Genomic DNA, 20434 nt, shown 5'->3' with positions numbered 1-20434 from the left:
TTTGGTTTGGTTTGGTTTGGAGAGAGCAGTGAAAGCTCTCACCAGTGTGGATGGAAGCCTCACCCAGAACCTTTGCTACCAGTACTTTTGCACTTATTTGCAAAGACATGCAGATCCACCCAGAACAACTGAAAGAATGAGTAGGAGAAAAATCGGTTTGGCCTTTTGAATTTTGAGCTGCCTGCCTTTAGAGTCATCTTAGCAGGGAGAAGTGTGTTCCTCTCAGAGAATGGCTCCTGACAGACTGAAGTTAAGGGAGCTGGCGGCAGCCTAGTATGCTCACTGTGCTGACACTTGGGTCCACTTGGGTGGGAGTGGTGGAACTGCCGCACTGATGACACAGCCTGCATTTTGGCATGTTCTATTGGCACCTGCTGATCTGGCCCCAGAAGCTAGAGATGAGAGAGAGGGGCTGGCTGGTCTGAAGTTTGAAAATGTGAGTGAAGAGGGGAAGACATTGGGAGATTTCATGAGTTGTGAATTATAAAGCTGATGATCAGGACCTAGGCCATGGGGAGTTAGGGTTGATGAGAATATATGAATTGGCCAGTTAATCTAAAGTACAGGGAGGTGTGTGTGAACTCCCAAGCTTGATACTGGTACCTATTTGATCTACCTTGGATTCTAGGGCTGAGTTGACCAGAACCCAAATGAATGACAAGATAAATGTTGACACTATGATCTGGCATACATTGCTCTAATTTGATGGCTTTCCCTGGATTGGATTATATTTATGGAAACAGATGCTCAAAGTTTAAATCATAAATAAAGATTCTTCTGATCAAAAATTTGCTTGTCTCCTCAGAGAACTGGTTGTTAGGGATTGACAATTTAGCAATGGGATATCTAAAATAGGGAGTGGTAATGAAGTAGCTGGTTTACCAGTTTTTATGGGTGTATTAGTATCAATATGAAAAAGAAAAGAAAAAGAACAAGTCAAGGGAAAGTCCCCATTGAAGAGTGTCCTCTTTTCACCATGGGCTCAGGTAAAAGGAGGCGAGGAGAAGATGCTGGTTTGATGATATGACTGAAGTACGAGTGACTGTTAACAGGGTCACCACGACTGTGAAAACAAATCCTAGATGTCAGTGGGCAGGAGGCAATTCTTCATGTATTAAAGGAGCAATGTCTAGAAGAGCCAAAAGGTAGCCCGGGGTGAAGTGAAATGATCCAAAGGGCTCTTCTATCCATATCTTTGTAACACTCATCAAATAATTGGGTGGGACTAGGCAAATCGGGTATGTGAAACACTCATAGATGGGTCGGACAGTGATGCCCTTGCACGGCATCTCAGTAGCAGAGAGAGAGAATCCTGTGTCCATCAAGAAATAAGAGCCATCAGTGGGGCACATGTGAGATCCATGCCGTAAGTCGTGGAGGCAGCAGAAGCCCTGGCACTGAGCACATGAGACAGAGCAAGGAGCAACACTGAGACCACGAGGCAGAGTGGTAGGCTTCCTGGCCCATGGAACAAAGCAGAAGCCAAGGGACTATGCAACTGAGAGGCCTGGGACCAGAGAAAGAGGTGGTTATCAGCATGGTATTGTAGACAAAAGACCTGCATCATTAACATTTCCCTGATTAACTCGATAATTGTGAATATTGTCTGTGAATTGTATGTGGTCACTGAAATAAATGACCGAATCTAGCTAAGAAGAGTGTTATGGGAAGGTTAGGGATGGTTGGCGTTAGAATAGCATAAAGATGGTGGGGGGAGGCATCTTTAACTTCTGCCCTGTGCCAATTGGCATTGGGTTGGTGTTGGAGTCTCCTCTTCTGTGTGTAGCCAGAGGAGGTGCGTGGTGGCCCCCATAACATTTCTTTAGTAGACCAGCTCCTAAGCCAGACATGCAGACACTGAAGTGCCCAGTGCTTTCCCACTGCCGCTACTTCTCCCACTTCAAGAGCTCAACAGCAATAAGCTAGGAAAGAAGATTAGAGACAAATGATTTCAGGGTGTACTTCTAAATAAGAGATCTGAAATAACATCAATGCAGTCCATATATCCAGTCAGGGAAAAGTCCAGTGTTTACAGACACTTGAAAGCTGCAATGACGAATCAGAAGCATGTGGAATTACTTCTGAGACACAGTGTATAACTAAGAGGTAAGGCTCTGCTGAGTGCTCCGCAGGGTTGAAAAGCCAGGAGCTGGAGTAAGGGAGACAGACATCAAGGGAGGGAGGACAGGTAGAAAGGGAGAGAAAAAAGGAGCCAAGATGAAAACGGAGAAGGCAGGCAGGCTGGAGTGCAAAAAGGACTGGGAAGAAAGTCCACCGAGACAGTCAGCTCAGCTACTTCTGCCTCTCACCTGCTATGCCATCCTCTCCCCAGAGGCCTCACAACTAAGACAGGGATTCAGGGCCTTCCTGTCTCTCCTGAGAAGTAATCCCTGGGGATCAAGTGCCGGCTGTGGTAAGGACTGGGTGGCACACACCCATGAACCTCTCAGCTCCTGGAAATACAGTGGGGCTCCTGCTAGGTGAGCTTCAGGTCCTGGCTTTTTTTTTTTTTTTTGCTAAAGCCACAATATGTTCCTGGTCTCTGGGGATGCAGGGGTGCCAGATGCTGTTGCAGACCTTCCCTGGCCCCTATCTACCAGCTCAGAGCTGCAGGCAATAGCCACGAAGTAGCTATACTACCCTAGAGCTGGCTGGGGCAATTGTCAGGGAACACAGTTGTGAGGAGAAAATCAAGCTTTATGTACTCCCAGCTTTGTGCACATGCATTTTCTTTGTATAGCACCCTCATACCTTTAGCACCAATGATAGCCTCTCTTGCAAGCAGGCTTCCTCCCTGCGCAGGGCTTCAAGGTCCTCCTCCAACCTAGCCCTCTGCATGCTGGTCTGCTGCCAGAGCAACTCTTGTTCCATCTCCAACTCTGAGCGAAGCAGGGCCAATTGTCCACAGTATCCCTGCTCCAGGTGTCTACAATACCCACAAAGGAGAGACTGAGGGTACCTTTTGGGACACCTCCTTAAACTACCTCCCCAGTGTCACACATGGCCTGGCCTTCTGGAAGATTGTATATCTACTGACAGTTTTAGACTTTATAGCCACCTGTTTGATAGAAAGTATGAGTGTTCTGAAGGCAGGGACCAGACACTGGACACCACATTCACTGCTGGTCCTTCCAGGAGAACATGACCCCACACAGAGGCAAGGTGCCAAGGGGCCAACCTTTTCACCACGCCAGGACTCTGCATCATTTATGACGTCTCTCTCACTCTCTCTGTTTCCTGAGGCACATGATTGGGCCTATGCACAGTCATCAGAATTAGGAAGCTCGACATATTGTGTTGGTCATCCCTCCATGCTAGACAGGGCTCATTACCATTCTCAGGTTAGAGATGAGGAGACCAAAGGACTCAGCTTACCCAAAGGGCAAGGGGCTAGGGGCAAGGAAGCAGGATTCTAAAAGGGCATGCCCCACAGACATCTTGCCCACCAGTGAAGGAAGACAGACCAGGGAGCAGGCAGCCAGTGTTCTGACTTCTGGCATGAGCCAGTATGAGAGAAAGAGAAATGTAGAAGATCATTTCATGTAGCCTCAGCTGTTTCCAGCAGAGCACCTTCAGTAAACAAAGGATTCAGGAAGGTGAATCACTAGCTGAGTTTAGCCACCTCTGGCCAAGACTTTTCTCTCAATAGGGGTGAAAAAAACCTTCTCCCTGATGCAGTGTGGATATATATGTGGCTAGGTTTTCTTACATCCTTTTCTCTGGCCTTGAAGCCATCACCAAACATACCATACAGAGTTCCCCCTAAGACTGTTCAGTATGAAGGGTGATGAGAGGTAAGACTGAGGTGTTGGGGTACCTTCGCTGTGTTGAGTGCTACCTGCTGAACTCCTGAAGCTGTTTGCAAAAAATATCTTACATAACACCCATCACAAGCACAAACAATAGTTAAAGGTCTTCCTTGAGCTGAGGGCAGGTCCAACGGATTGAGCAAAGAGAGTAGAGGTAGGGTAGAGACGAATGTCTGCAGCCCATAGGCATATAGAATGTGAAGCCAGTGCATACTGCACCAGCCCCACCCAGAGTTCAGTTGATGCTTCTATTGTACCCTCATCTTTCAAGGAGTCTTGTGATAGCTAATTTCATGTGTGCCGTTGGGTAGGCCATGGGGCCCCACTGCTTATTAACATATTGGCTTAGTATTGCTATGAGGGCATTACATATGATTAGCATTTAAGCCTGTCAGTCCTCAGTAAAACAGGTCATGATCCATGATGTGTGTGTGTGTGTGTGTGTGTGGGGGGGGGGGTTATGCAATAAGTTGAAGGTTTTCCGAGCAGACGTTAAGGTTTCTGGAAGGAGAAGGATGTTTTAAGACCGTAGCCATCCTGCAGACAGTCTCCAACCTGCCATCTGACCGATGGATTTTAGAATTGCCAAGCCTCACAACCAGGAGGCAGTTTTCTAAAATAAATGAATCACGTGTATCCCTCCATGTTTCCACCCATATGAACACCCATCTATCGTACTGACCGTGTTACTCTGGAGGCCCCTGACTGATGGTACAAAACAAAAAGTCACATTTTCTGGTTTCTACTGGCTCAAGTAAGGCCTTCAATGAACCAGAACTATAGCACTGCCACTTGGGTAGCAGCTATTTGTCCTTCACCCACCCTCTGGCCAGGGTGTAGGGACCAGATTGGGGACAGCTGCTGTGATTCTAGAGGGCTACTGTGCCAGGCTCTGACCCAGAAGCTGTCTCGGTGGCACCTACTTGATCCTGCGTTCCGTGAGCTGTTCCATGGCAGAGTGGCAGTCATCCATCTCTGTCACAAACTCCAGGTTCCTCTTCTCAGCCTTCTCCAGGTCCTGTCTTGCCTTGTCTCGCTCCTGCACCATTTGCTTCATTTGCCCCCTGCCCACAGGAAGGAGACACTGTCAAATGTAGCTACTACTCTGTCAGCTTCCCACAGAAGCACATACCGTTGCAGGGCCCTCAAACTCTGGGTCTGCATAAACGACAAAAAACAGCCAACATGATGGTGTTGAGTGCGGGCTAGCCTTGTCTTTGAGTCTTTGAAGAATGGTTCTCTAATGGTGTATCCTGACATTAAATGACTTTATTCGTTTTAGTTTATATTATTGTCGACTTGCTTTTGAATTGAGGTTTTTTGGTGTTTATTTTGTTTTGTAGGATTTTCTGTATATGAAATCCGGGATAGGTGATCTATAGAAACAGCAATTAGATTAATAGCTCCTTCCGGTTGTGGCAGGGGAGACTGGGGGCTATGGGGAGTTAATAATAACGGGTACCAGAATGAAGAAAATATTCTAAAACTCATTGTGGTGACGCCTACACAATTCTTTTAAAATATGTCTAAACCACTGAATTGTATGATACATGACTTATATGCCAACAAAACTGTTGGAAAAGTTATCTTTCTATAAAATACTATCAACTTTTGTCCCTGTGAATCTATTTAGCAGAACAACATGAATAACCCGTTGAGTGAAAGCAGAGCTCTGTTGTAATGGAACACGGTGCCAACTGCCACGTTGTGCTCAGTGAAAAGGTCTAAGAAGCAATTTTTTTTTTGTGCGCTTTCAGTCAATTGGCTTAAGCCTGGGGGCCCCGTGGGCTGGTCTGGAGAACATTTGCACCTCCATAATAGCAAGAAAAATGTCAGTCACATAAGTTTTAAGTTGGATTCAGCTGCTTGGGATATTATTAAGGGGATTAGGTTAGGATTTTGAGATCTGGCTTTCTAAGCCTCTCACCAAGTATGCAAGACCTGTGGCAAGAATAACCGTAGGCGGCCCCTTGCTCATTAGGCCCTATTAGGAAGAGGCAAAGCGTCTCTCCCTACACCAGAGACCCTTTTCCTTGTCCCATCACAAGTTGCCTATAGAGGGTGGTGGGGGCAGGCAAGGCAGCAGCCCAGACCCTTGCCAGTCCCGGACCCCTGAGAACAAACCACACCCCTAGCCTTGAAACAACCTCTCCCAGCCTGTTACTGGAGGTAGCTCAGCTCCTGGTGGTAGGAGGCCAGGGCCGCTTGCTGAATGACACCAGTGACCATCAGGAGCTTGTTGTCGATAGCCCAGGCCAGATCCAGAAGGTTCACCTTCTCATCCACACTGAATTCGAGGCTCTAGAAATAAATCCCAAGGGACATTCAAGATGAGTTTAAGTCTCTCAACAATTTGACTCCAGACTCCATTTTCCTTGGCTCTCCCATTTGCCTGAGACTTTTCCTCTTGGGGCCGCTCCCACTCCAACTCCTAGGCTGTCAATAGGAGATCCCACTGTGCCTGAGCCAGGGACACATGAGGAAGAATATGACTCCATGCATAGTACTTCATGGGGATTAATAGCAAGAGAGGGGCCCTTCCCCCCACCTAAACCCAATAATTATAAAGGCTGTATGGAGCTATAGAGAGGAGACTTTGCCCAAGGCTAAGGGCACTGGAAGGAGCTCTGGTGGTGTGGTGGGTAATGCAATAAGATGTTAACTTCAAGGTCAACAGTTTGAACCACCCCATTTCCCTGAGGAATAAAGTAGAGGCTATCTATTCCCATAAAGATTTAAATTCTTGGAAACCCAAAGGGGTAAGTCCATTCTGCCCCCTAGCATCATGATGAGTTGAAATTAACTTGATAGCAAAGGAAAATTTGGAAGCAGTTAGAGATGAAAGGGTACTGATACAGGCACTTACAGAGAGCAGTGGCTAAATTAACTCTGCCAACTGCCCACCACTGTAAGCCACTAACATTCTTTCTTAAAAAAAAATCATTTTATTTGGCTCATACAACTCTTATCACAATCCATACATACATCAATTGAGTAAAGCACCCTTATACATTCGTTGCCCTCGTCATTCTCAAAATTCGCCTTCCGCTTGGGTTCCTGGAATCAGCTCATTTTCCTTTTTTCCCTCCCCTTCCCTCCCCATTGCCCCCTTCCTCATGAACCCTTAATAATTTATAAATTATTATTTTATTTTACATTCTCCTTTTTTCTTATGCCACTTGGAGTTGAGTTTTTACCATTTCAAGCTAAAAGAATTCTGGGAGAGACTCCTAACGTAATATATGTAAAGAATCCTGACACATATTTCATATCTCCATAATATCTATCTATCTATCTATCTATCTATCTATCTATCTATCTATCTATCTATCTATCTATTTATCTATCTACACACACACACTGATGATTTGTATTGGTAGAAAAATTATGTATCAGAGGACATGAGCCATGGTCAAAAGTATTACAGAAAATGAAATCTTCCTTCTCTCTCAGAATTTTGAAAAATAAACTTAAAAAGAGATGTTATGTGCATCTTACCACCCACATATACAGAATGAAACAATGAATGTTTAAAAATGAATCTTTGCTATATTTATTTTAAATTGACTACTGCACAGTGTGACACTAAGTCCAAGAGCAAGAGCTACACCAGGCTAGTCTCCTGGGCCAGTTGCAGAAGAAATGGAGGAGCATGGGCAGGAAACCCCCATGGCTTCCAGGAATGCGAGGCTGGCCTGTGGAGCCAAGTGGCACAGTTCCCACCTAGGTCTTTTTTGATCAAAGGACTTGGCAGAATGCATGCCCTTATGTAGTGGTCAGTGCTGACTATACACATGCACCTTCTCTGACTCTGATGCCACCACAAAAGTGTGCTTGTTCCAACGCCCGTCGGAGTGCTGCCTTGTCCAAGCAACAAGCCTGAAAGGTTAGCATGGCAAAGGGGGAAGTATCTAATACATGAAAACCTACCTTCAGAGTGTTTTTATCACTGTTGTTTTCTCTGTATTTTATTTATGCTCTTTCAAAATTAAAATTTTTATATATTAATAGCCAAAAAGAAAAGTTTCCCGAGAATTTCCCTGTCTGGGATTCTCTGTTGCAGCAGGAGTAAGGAAGCCAGAGAGCAGAGGCCAAGCACAGTAACCCTCTCGGGCTCCCACCCCACCCTCAGCCCATTCTCAGCGGAGCAGCTGTGGCCATCCATTTCCAAACCTGCAAAATCTCCTTGCCATTTTGAATGCCCTCCTGGGCCCACAGAGCCACCACCTGCTCAGGGCATGCAAACCCAGTGCCGTCATCGATGCCGGAGAAGAGGTGCCGGTCTGAGCAGATGGACACGAGGGACGAAGTGGTCGTGTGGCAGCTGCTCTCCTCTGTGGCCTGTACACCAGGGACCAAGAAAGTGCTGTGAGCACGCACGTCTGTTCAGCCCAATCTCTTGTTTCTCGTGTCCCCCACTGCACAAACCTGCACGCTGCCTAGCAAGAACAACCTCACCAGTTATCGCTCTCTTCACTTTCTAGCAAAGGTGAGAGGGCTGGGCACAGCGACGTGATTCATCAAAGCAGCCATGACTGCTCTGGAGCCAGAAGGCAGCAGACAGGGCTTTCTACTCCCACAGAGAGCTACAGGCTTGCAAACTGCCAGGGCAGGCCTACTGTGTCCTGTATGGTCGCTATGAGTCCACACTGAGTCAATGGCAGTGAGGATGAGTGTGAGTTGGGTGTGTAAGTGCAGCCCGTGAACTATCCGCATCTCTCTGGCATGACGAACAAGGTACACAGGGCCTCACAAAGGAAGAGCCTAAAGAGGGGCTTGCCATCATGGAGAAATTCCTAAGAGGCTCCAAAAGCAGAGAGGGCTTCCCTGTGTGTGAAACTGCACATTACTGGGAATACAGAAGCAAGCAGCTTTCAGCTAAGCAAGCTAGGGGAGTCTTACGATGATGGTAAAGTCTCTCAAGCGGAAAGCTGACCTGCTACGTTCAGATATTCTATAAATCCACAAGGGCAAGAAATATTTCCCTTAAATTTTTTCTACCTCAGAGCCCTTTCCAGTAAATATGTGTTGTCAGGAATCCCTGGGAGTAAGAATGAGTGTTCTCCACGCCTTCAGGTCATCACATTTCTGCTCCAGGCATCCAGCGCTCCTGCCTCCCTCAGAGTAAAAACCACCTTGCTCCAACCTGCTCATGGCTCTTCAGCTACCCTCTCCTCACTGCCTTGCTGGCTGGGATCTGGATCTGGGACCCTCAATACCTTGCTCAATCACCCTTAACTCCTCTTTTCTGACACACCGGCTTGCTGGCCTCCAGATAGAAGGATACCTAGCTATTTTTCAGCCCTTTCAAGTCCAGCCCCACAGCTTAAATCATGCTCCTCTTGCTCTTTCTGGCTCATCCTGGACTCTTTCCGGTCCCTTCTCTGATGACCACCAGGCTTGTCCTGGCTATACTCTCCACCCTTCATCCCTCATCTTCTCCCAGCAGTACACTTCCTGAGTCAGGCTCAAGGGAGCAGAAACCTCCTCTGCCTGTACTCACTGAGTCACCAATTCTCTAATGAAGGAGCTTGTTCACCGAGCTTACTAAGCTACGCTGGGTGCTCTGCGTGCCAACTGGACAACACTCTAGAGCAGGTATTTTACTCTGTTTGCAGGTGGAAGAGGGCACCATGGCTATCAATGGAGAGTCCCAGATACTCAAATGCATCTGGAACTGCTATGAACCCTCTAGCCACTTACTCTAGAAAATATGAGGCTCAGAATGGGTTTCCCCTATACCATGTCCACCTGATTCTCCTGCTGTCATATATATATATATATGACATCAGTACAGGGCTAGTATACCTGTTAGTAAGTAGGTTATCTATCTATCTATCTATCTATCTATCTATCTATCTATCTATCTATCTAACAGGTATACCACATGACATGGTCAAACATCACACTCTATAGCCAAACTGTGGAGACACACACAAGATATGGCACACTCTACTTTGAAATAATACAGGAGACTCTACCACCCTGGCCTCCTTCCAGTTTCTGCCCTAAAATGACAGTGCAAATGGGCAATTCTCAGGTGAGAGGTATCAAGAGAGGGGTAGGACTTTGTGCTCCACAAACGAAAGACTGAATCCGCCCACTCCTCAGTTTGACATTCTACGCCCCAAAGGTATTATATACTGTGTATACACTCATATCTCTGCAGTGAATTTAGTGTGGGTGTGTAGAGAGTGCATGTATATGAATATACTGTGCATGAATGCATACAGAATGTATAGTGAAGGGATGTGTAGGCACTGTGTTTATGATGTTTACGTACACTAGCAGTGTGTGTGGTGGGCATGAGTTTGTGTGCCTTACAATTTGTGTGCATATAGTAGGTGGTACCCCCCAAAAAAAACCCTGGAATTTTTTCCAAAGCTATGTATTTAATTTTTTTCCATGTACCAGTGACCGGGCTATGGAGGCTGCTGAAAAGGAACAGCCCCATGCATGCATCCCAGGATCGCTCTGGCCCATTGCCATCGCTGGAAAGCTGTACCTGCCCAACAGTGCCCAGCAACCATGGGGCATGCATTTAAATTCTTTTACAAAACAAACTTGTCACCTACAAAGTACTCTCAATTACGCTTGATACATTTGTAAAATCTGCAATTTAATTCTTGGAAACATTTTTCAAACTCATCTGTTTGGATGGCTGACAGCACCTCCCTAGTGTTTTTCTTCACTCTTCTATGTCCTCAAATAGTTATCCTTCCATGTCCCTCTTCTTCGAGGAAACAAAAAAAAGTCACACAATGCAAGGTCAGGTGAGTAAGGTGCATGGGGCAAGAGAGACATTCTGCTTTTTGCCAGAACCTGGCACACTGAGATGGCTGTGTGAGCAGGTGCATTATCATGGTGGCAAAACCAGTCCCCTGTCTGCCATAAATCAGGCCTGTTTTTGCCGCACACTGTTACGAAATCTTTTCAGATCCTCTAATAGAAAGCTTGACTAACAGTCTAACCTGGTGGAACGAATTCCAAATGCACTACAAATCGACATTTTTATCTGTTCGATAAGATGATGGACGTCCAGAATGAGGTTTGCCATCAATCAACATTTCACCTCTTTTGAAATGAGAAAACTACTCATACACTTAGAGTTTTTCCCATAGCACTGTCTTTCTAAACTGTATTCAACATCACAACAGTTGCTTTGGCATTTTTCCTGAGGAGGAAACAAAGTTTCATAGCTGCATGCTGTTCTCTTAAATTCGCCATCATGAAAAACAAGGTTCCAGTGAAACCGCTTTTACAAAAAATTCACTGTGACCAGAGAGAACCTTCTCAGGTGGCGCTGCAACTCGGAGTTCTCAAAGAGGGAGAAAAAGTCATATTAGGAAAGGTCTACTCTGCCCAGCACAATTCCAGTTCTGGGAGGGTACCACCTTGTATCATGTGCATATATAGTGTGTGTGTATAGTTAAGTGTGTGTGTGTGTGTGTGTGTGTGTGTGTATGACAGACGCATCTATAGTTTGGGTGTATACATGTAGCATTGACTACATGTATCAGGTGTGTATATATAGTGGGTGTACATGTATACAGTGGATGGGTCCAAACTGTGTGGATATGTGTACAAGTGTGTGCTGTATGTAGAAATACACGTGACAGGAAGAGTAGATGGCTATGACAGCAGGATAATGGGTCAAGTTGCTGTGCTGAAAGACCTGTTAGTCTGGGTAGATTAGAAAAACAAATTCATAGACACTCATAGGTGTTAAGAGAAAGCTTTATACACAAGAGCAATTGAATATTGAGAAAAAATTTCACCCCAAGTCCAGATTAAGTCCATAAATCCAATATTAGCACATATGTCCAATCCCAATCTATAAAATCCTCCTCAGACTCACGAAACACATGCAATATGCCAAATGCAGGAAGATCACAGGCCAGTGGATGGAAAGTCTTGTGGATCCAGTGGCATTATAAACATCTCAGGGCTGGCATGAGTCTCCATGTGGCTCCATGGCTCTATCTGCCATCAGTCTAGCTTCATGTGGCTTGTCCGGAGGAGGATGAAGCACCTATCTGTATCTATCTGGCCTCTGTATCTATCTGGCCTCCAGTAAGCTATTTATCTCAGTGGCACGCCTAAATGAGGTTATCAAGCTGTGACCTGATTGACATGCTAGACAACACCCCTCAACAAGTTGACACCAGAATATGTAACTACCACAGACCAACCTTTGTCAAGTTGACACTTTTACACAACTTTTTACCCATACATAATTCTTAACAAAAAAATAATAAAATCATATCTGTAACTAACAAGATAAAACTAATAAGTGTACCATTCAGTATGTGCCATCCTCATTTAAACATATTATATAAGTGACAAAACAATATTCTATGCCTAAGCATCGCAGTTAAGGAACACACACTTAAACCTATAATCCTATGTACATATTCCAGCACCTATGAAAGTTTGTAGCCAACCACTTCATGCCTTTATCATCTCCATTTTAGGTATAAAATTTCTATACTGCCCACTTACATCAGCCGTGTTCTGAGGAACCTTCATCCCAGTTAGAACCTTGTGAACTCCCCATCCATAGTAAAGTCAAATCAGGACAGGCTATCCATGAAGTCTGCAGCAATATCTCTACTTCACAGGCTCAAACATCTCTTCATCTGGTCGGATTCTGGTCAACTCAATGTGGGCTGCTTCACTCAGCGTCCACATGGTGCCCATTGGTCACCTCGCTTCTAGACCATGGGCACTGTCACAAATTTTCAACAAGCCTAGCCCCCTTGCGCTAGATCATGAATTTCAGACCAGTCAACCCACTCTCGTTTTCTCTTCACGTTCCTGAAACAAGGTCCATGAGTGTCAGTGGCCAGACTCAATCTGTCTCTTTATTGCTGCATTTCGCCCACTTCCACTCAACAAGTGGATCTGGGTGGTCGCCTAGCAAGCAGTTCAGCCTGCCCACAGGCTCCCTGTAATATTCAGCCCCAGAGAGTAGTTTTCTTCATGGTTCCAGATTTTTTCCCAGCTTCTGACAAAACCACGAGTTCAAAATTTAAATATCCAAAGAGTTCCCTTTTTTCCCCCTGTCAATCTGTCAACAGCCCTTGGCAAGTCTCTTCACCCTTAAATGTCCTCAACACTGAAGACACTTTTCTTTTCAGAGCTTATTTTTTCAAAGCCTTCTTTGCGGGTGTGTCCTAAACCCATCTAACAATCCAGTTTTAATGACGAGAAACAAGTGGGCTTACAAGCTCTCTATTTTCAAATTTCCCAATAATCATTTCTATCAATCATATATCAATAATAATAAACAGAAAAAAAATCAGTATAAACAGAGTAGCATCAGATCCTAAGCTCTATTCGTAAAACAGTCAAATTCGATGCTTATTTAGTTATCTTACTCATTATCTAAACGCTTCTATTGATAGAAAATATGGCATTAGGCCTCTGACAGCATCAAGCCAGAGCCAGGGTTCATTATTTATTTTTATTTTTTAAAATAATTTCATTGGGGCTCATACAACTCTTATCACAATCCATTCATACATCCATTGTGTCGGGCACATTTGTACATTTGTTGCCATCATCATCATTCTCAAGATATTTTCTTTCTACTTGAACCCTTGGTATCAGCTAAGCATTTTCTCCCTTCCTCCCCCACACTCCTGCCTTCACGATAATTTATAAAGTATTATTTATAAATTATTATTTTTTTCTCATATCTTACACTGTTCAATGTCTCCCATCCCCCACATGTCTATTGTACGTCCCCCAGGTAGGGGGTTATATGCAGATCATTGTGATCATTTCTGCCTTCCCTCTTGTCCCACTATCATGTTCAGTCTTCATTTGGGTTTCAGTAATTCCTCTTGGTTACATTGCCCTTGATCAAGCCCTACCAGGCCTCCTACATATTCGTTGCCATCATTTTTGGATCACTTGTTGTTCACTTGTCCCTGGGCTTTTAACACACATGTCCTTTCCCCCACCTGTCCCTCACCCATGTCCCTGCAATACTGTCAGTCCCGTTTTGTCTTCCAGATGGTTTATCCTGCCTATCTTATCTAGATAGACCTACAGAGATAATAATATGCACCAAAAACATGACGGACCAAAACAAAGCAACAAAAGAAAACAACAACAAAAAAACAAATGACAAATTAGAAAAGAAAAACCTGTCAATTATTTATCTGTTCAAAGAAACAACTTTTAGCAGCACTAATTTTACCATAGTTTTCTTATTTTCCCTCTTCTGAATCTCAGCCATGATTTTTATTATTTATTTTCTTAATCTATTAATAGGTTTGTCCTGTTGACTCAGCTTTAGTTGCTGTAAATTTTGTGCCAGCATATCAATCATAAGTCTCTCTTCCTCTTTCATGTGTTCATGTATTGCTATGAGACTTCCTCTGATAACTGCCTTTGCTGTGTCCCATAAGTTTTGGTACATCATGTGCTCATTCTTGTTGATTTCCAGAAATTCCCTAATTTCATCTCTGATCTGGGCCAGCACACACTCCTTTTGCAAGAGAGTTATCATCTTCCAATTGTTTGTCCTTGTTTTCTTCATCTTCCTTTTGTTGGTTTTCCAGTCTTATGGCACAGTGGTCAGAGAGAGAGGTACATATATCAATGTGCTTAAACTTATGCAGATTCATCTAATGCCCCAGCACCTCTATCTTTGAATATGTGTCATGTGGGCTTGAAAAGAATGTAAATTCTTTTGTATTTGGGTGAATAGCTTTGTGCACATCTATCAGGTCAAATTGTCTAATTGTAATATTAAGATCTCTAGCCTCTTTGTTGAGTAAAAGCCCTAGGATAAGAGGAGATGCCTGGAGGTTGGCACTGGTGTGTGAGATTAAAAGGAAGAGAAAGAGAGAGGGAAAAAAAGAAGAGCCTGTTGAAACTGTAGTGGGAAAGAAGGAAGAGTGAGAAACAAAAGTAACAATATAGCTTAACCCCATCCCTGACCCTGGGGCTGGAGGGGTTTAAACCCTTCCACAATTCGGAGTTGAAGTGTGGCTGTGTTAAGATAAAGCCTTTGTGCCAGCTCCAGATGATCCCGTCTCTGGCTGAGACAGTGGTGGGGCTAAGGTTAGACCTTAGCCAGCCTTCACTGTGGTAAGACAAAGCCCCCAGCTCCTCAAAACCGAGTGGATATTTGCCTGTTTATCTTTATGACGCTCCTCCTGCAACCAGGCAGTGCACAACATCCCCCTTAGTGACTCTCCTGCGCTAATTTCTGCAGAGTCCCTCTGCTATGTGTTACTCAGTTGCCATCTTGCCTGAAGTGCTCCCTGCCCCTCCAGCCAGCTTTCTCTCAGCCATTTTGACCTTCTGTCAGCCATTTTCACTAAGCAACTCTGAGAAATTCAAGGGGTGATTTTGTCCCCTGAGCTCAAAATATACATTAATCACATTTTCACCATTTCACACAAGAATAACCAAAGACTACAACCAATGAAAAGAATCCAAACTTTAACTTCCCATGTTCTTTCCAGAAAACTATCCAGTAAACTGCATGGCCATATCTGACTTCTGGCTAGCCAAAGAAGCACTATCATGAAGCAGAGATCAAACAAACATCCACTCTCCATCTTTATGATTCTTTTATCTAGTACTCCACTCCCAAGGGACCATAATGTGTTAGTCTGAGTAGACTAGAGAAACAAATTCATAGACACCCATCTGTGTGTAGAAAGAGCTCTATATACAAGAGCAGTTGAATATCACAAAAACATCCCACCCTAGTTCAAATCAAGTCCGTAAGTCTGATATTAGCACATATGTCTGACATCAATCTATAAAGTCCTCTTCAAACTCACCAAACATATGCAATGATACTGAATGCAGGAAGATCAGAGAGTAAAATATCTTGTGGATCCAGTGGCAGTCTAAGCATCTCAGTGCTGGTGTGGGTCTCCACGTGGCTCCTCCAGCTCTAAGGCTCTGGCTTTCATCAGCCTAGCTCCATGTGACTTGTCCGAAGGAAGACGATGCAGAGACTGTGTCTATCTGGCCTCCAGTGAGCTATTTATCTTCGTGGTGGGTCCAAATGAGGTCATCAAGCTATGACCTGATTGATAGGCTAGACTCTACCCCTCCACAAGTTGACATCAGATTGTGTAACTACCATAGGACCCATACTTCAGTGGTATTCGAGGTTACAGAACTCTTAGGGATCCTGCCCTTGCAGGCTCAGGGGTGCCACTTTGAGATCCTTATCCTACACTAGCTTCCAGCAACACCTAGGTCTCCACATTTGGACATGAGTTACCCTTGTTTCTGTATCTTCCCTAGTTCTTAGCCTCAGTGCAACTTACCCTGGAGAAAATCCTTGACAAAGAAGAGAAACCCATTTCCATGTTCAAATCTTAATCCACAAACAGGGATCACACTTCACTTGATGTGGGTGTCTCCTGGAAGACATACCTGCCTGCCTAGGTCATTTCCCCAAGATTCCTCCTTACAAACTCACACCTCTGGCCAGAGAGCATCTGTTCAGGAAGGTGTGCATGGCACAAGAAGCGGTACGGCTCTATAGCCACTATCTTGATTCTTTAATGCCAACTATGCGCACATCCATCCCTAGGTCAGTGTCCACATTAGTCTATACTTCAGATGAATACAAAGGGAACATGGGGCTGCTTCTGCTTCAAGGAAGTCATATCTGCCAATTAACCCAATCAGTGACATATAAGGGCCATACTCTGATTTTTTTTAACCTTATATGGCCTGAAATCTCTCCTTAATGCTCTTGAATATCTTCTTCCTGCATTCTTGTTGATTTTAGAATGAAAAACTTATGCTCTCAGAAGTACCTACTCAGTGGTGAAGAATATCACACTGGTTTTACTCTGCCTCCCACACAACATGGGAGTCAGCCACATCCTTGTGCAGAAAGCAAGAATTCCTTAGAGCAGTCTGCTCTGTGGTGGGAGAAGGAATTTCTTCTGTTCGGAAAGTGCTAACCCAGCAGTCACTGAGCAATGCTATGATTTAAGGAAACTGCCTAAATCTGTTCTGTTTAAAGCTGCACGGAGACCTGGTACTTCTGCAAGACATAAAACCCAGGGATAGGAGGGAGGAATCCAGGCTCAGGACCTAAATCAAAAGGGCTGCCCGAGGGAGATGTTGCAGAATGCTCTTTGACATTGCTCTCCTGCTGCATCATGGTATGAGGGAAAAGGGATTTCCCTACTGAAATGTTCTCTATCCCACAATTAAGAATGGCTGAAGCTGTCATGTCAGACACTACTTGGTCTTATAGAACAACACCTGGGAGGCAGGCATCACAATTGCCCCATTTTATAGATGAGGAGCATGAGGCTCAGAGATGAGCATGCCATCCAGGGACATACAGTTATGGAGGTCTGTGTGACTCCAGAATCTCAAACACATATCTCTGTTACTTATCCCTCTTGAACCCCTGGACAACAGTCAGGTGACTCAGAGAGGACAGGTTTGTGAAAGATGCTGACGGTTATGGTTGCAGTCATCAGAAAGATAATACTTAATGTGGTTCATAATTTATTTGTCCTATTTTACCTGGTAATGAGTCCAAGGATCACTCAGTTCGATGGGAGTAGAAGATTTCGGAAGTGAATTGGGTCTATGACTGAACAGGCTAAGCTGGAATTCCTCAAGACTTACTCTGCCATCTCCATCTTGATCCAATTTGTTAAACAAATCTTCCATTTCCTAAACAAAAGTCATACACCTGGATCAGAACACATGTTTTGCTTGATGCAGAGGTTCCACAAACAGGCAGCTCAACCCAGATGTCACCATTGGGACTCCTGCTTCTCCAAACTTTTGGATCAAGCATTCAACAAGGACAGCTTGCTCATCTTCATCCACATTCAAAATTGTCTAGGTCCCAACTGGCTGTATTTCCAAAATATTTTTCCTTATCAGTCTCAAGGGAAATCTATACTACCATGTCTGTTTTAGTTCCATAATCAGTAGCTGAGTCATTCAAACTGCCTGAACTCCATAAATAACTTATTTCCTATCTGCTGTGGCTGGGAACTTGCAGTATGTTGGTGGAAGATGTACCCACAAAAACCAGCCTGGCTCCAGTGGGTCACAGGATAACAGCAGCTAGGCCAAGAGCGCTTTAATGAAGAGTGAGGACTGCAATATAACACTCCACCTCTATTCCCATCTGATGAGACTACAGACAGGTTCTAAAGAGGCCTTACTTGGCCGTAGTACAATCAGCCTGGCAGGCAGGGAACGGTGATCTTGAGTGACTGTGTCTAAGAGTGCCTGGCACAACTGCCCTACAGTGGTGAGAGTTTATCACAATGGGGGGGGGGTCTGAGATATATTCTTTGACAGGAGTTTTGAAGCCAGTCAAGAGTTTTAATGAGAAATTGATATGTCTGAATCATAGTCTAAAAGAGGGTGAGAGTTTTCAGACCAAACATTTCAAAGAAAAGTGGTTGAGACAGGTCAGTCTCAGGCTTTCTCTCACCTCTTTCTCAAGGTCTTGTAGCCCAATGGTTTGACAGACCAGAGTCAGCTCTTGCATACTGAGGAAACCACTGCTGCCAACGCCAAGCTCTTCCCAGATTATCTGGGCTTGGATCTCAGGGGTATGAAAGGAGGGGCTGCTGAGCTCCAGAGGGCTCCAGACTTGAAGTTGGCCTGAAATAAAGGGAAGATAGTTAAACGTGGTACCACTTGAAGAATTTAGGAGAAGTGTACCAACACCAGTAAGGTTTTCTAAATTAAGGAGGAACAACTGGATAGAGGGATGGATAGATACACGACAGGACATGATGGACATATATATATTAGGTAGAAAGACTCTAAACTTATTTTAGTTGTTGTTCAGTGCTACTGAGTCATTTCCAACTCATAGTGACCCTAAGTACAACACAACGAAACACTGCCTGGCCCTGTGCCATGCTCACAATTGTTCATATGTTCAAGGCCCTTGTTGCAGCCACTGTGTCAATTCATCTTTCCGAGGGCTTCCTCTTTTCATAGTTACTGGTCTCTCGTGATAACATGCACAGGGAAAGAAGATGAAGTCTTGGCATCCTTGCCTCTAATGAGCTTCCCTGCTCTACTTCTTCCAAGACAGATTTGTTTTTTGTAGTTTGTGGTACTTTCAATATCCTTTGCTAGCACCATAGCTCAAATGCATAAATTATTCTTCAGTCTTCCTTATTCAATATCCAATTTCCATGTGTACGCAAGGGAAGTGAAAAGGTTCATGAGGGAACTGAAATGATACAGTCAAAATGGTATCATGGCTTGGGTCAGGCACACATTAGTCCTCAAAGTAACATCCTTACTTTTTAACAGTTTAAAGAGATCTTGTGCATATTTATCTAATGTATCGCATCATTTAATCTCCTGACTGCTGCTTTCATGAGCACTGATTGCAGATCCAAGCAAGGCGAAATCCTTGATAACTTCAATCTCTACTCGATTTATCAAGTTACCTATTGGTCCAGTTGTGGGGATTTTGATCTATTTTATATTGGGATGTAATCTATACTAAAGGCTTTAATCCTCGATCTTCATCAGAAATTACTTCAAGTCCTCCTGATTTTCATCAAGTAAGATCATGTCATCTGCACATCACAAATTGTTATTATGTTTTTCTAATCATTGCCATTCTTCTTCATGAAATGCAGCTTTTCTGATGATGTGCTCAGCACACAGAGTGAAGAAGTGTGGTGAGAGGACACAGCCCTGATGCACACCTTTCCTGATTTTAAACTGAGTAGGATACCCTTGTTTGTACCCACAACTGTCTCATGGTCCATGCACAAGTTTTACATGAGCACAATGAAGTGGTCTGGAATTCCCATTCTTCTCATGGCTATCCAAACTGTTATGATTCACACATGAGATAGTTTAGCCTAGTGAATAAAACACAAGCAACCTCTGGTGTACTCTGCTTTAAGCCAAGATCCACTGACATCAGCAATGGTATCCCTTGTTCCACATCCTCATTTAAATCTGGCTTCAATGTCTAGCAGGGTCACATATGGGTGATCTCTTTATAAAGACACAGTACTTATGGGTGGTATTTATTAGTTTGGGGGCTAATGTGTTATTTAGCTATAAAGAGACTTCAGGGTGAGTTTTGGTTCAAGGTTTAAAGATTATTTCATATCAATAATGTTAAGTCTTCCAGATCAGATCTATCTTTTATTGTTTTTATATAATAGGAATTTATGGTTTTATTATCAGGAGCCATCTACAATGGTACTAATTAGGTAATGGTAGCCATCTAGTTCTTCTGGTCTCAGGTAAATGTGGATGTGATTTTTGGATTGGATTCTTCTTCGGGTCTTTAGTTTCCATCTTACTCTTTGGTTCAGTTTAAGTAGAACTCTAAGTTGTACCTTAGGTGACCAGTCATAAGCTTTTGAAACTCCAGAAAAAATTCAACAAACTAAAAAGTAGAACATAACTTCATAAACTAAATTATACTGAATGAATGAGATGTCCCAAAAGACTATGGCTTTAATCCTTCAAATCTAAAATTTATTTATCATTCTATTGGGGGCTTTTACAACTCTTGCAACAATCCATACAACCATTAGTTCAAGCACATTTTAGCACATATGTTGTCTTCATCCTTTTCAAAACAGTTTCTTTCTACTTGAGCCCTCGGT

General features: G+C 43.9%; 1 non-coding gene and 1 pseudogene across 1 annotated transcript; both read right to left on the bottom strand.

Moving 5' to 3' along the window:
- Window positions 1-20434, bottom strand: part of LOC142436144 (ninein-like protein) — an 88938-nt pseudogene that overhangs the window by 52372 nt on the left and 16132 nt on the right.
- LOC142436145 (small nucleolar RNA SNORA84) lies at window positions 10213-10344 on the bottom strand. The gene has a single exon (XR_012781806.1). It is a non-coding gene; the product is annotated as a small nucleolar RNA SNORA84 (small nucleolar RNA).

This window comes from Tenrec ecaudatus, unplaced genomic scaffold (genome assembly GCF_050624435.1).
Source record: "Tenrec ecaudatus isolate mTenEca1 unplaced genomic scaffold, mTenEca1.hap1 Scaffold_180, whole genome shotgun sequence".
Lineage (NCBI taxonomy): Eukaryota > Metazoa > Chordata > Mammalia > Afrosoricida > Tenrecidae > Tenrec > Tenrec ecaudatus.
The sequence above is the reverse complement of the archived record's forward strand: the minus strand, read 5'-3'. Positions and strand labels throughout refer to the sequence as shown.